Source organism: Bison bison, unplaced genomic scaffold (assembly GCF_000754665.1).
Source record: "Bison bison bison isolate TAMUID 2011002044 unplaced genomic scaffold, Bison_UMD1.0 scf7180017864368, whole genome shotgun sequence".
NCBI lineage: Eukaryota > Metazoa > Chordata > Mammalia > Artiodactyla > Bovidae > Bison > Bison bison.
Window position 1 is genome coordinate 1,918,944 of NW_011494940.1, and position 372 is coordinate 1,919,315.

Sequence of the window (372 nt, forward strand, 5' to 3'; positions counted from 1 at the left end):
AAAGTAAAGTCGCTCAGTCGTGTCCGACTCTTATCGACCTCATGGACTGCAGCCTACCAGGCTCCTACATCCATGGGATTTTCCAGGAAAGAGTACTGGAGTGGGGTGCCATTGCCTTCTCCGGAGTAAATCACTAGGAAATGGGAAAAAATTATGAAAACTAGCACCAAAGAAATGGAAATGATTTGTGCCGGGGACCAGCCCCGGCTGATCCAGGGTATTCGAAGCGGGGATGGCGTCGGCGAGGATCAGGAAACAACTGCTTAATTTAACGTTAATTAAGGATATAAAGAGTAATAGAATGAGGATAGCTCAGTGAAGAAATTCAGTGGAGAAAAGAGGCTGAAATAAGGATAGCTCAGTGAGGAAATT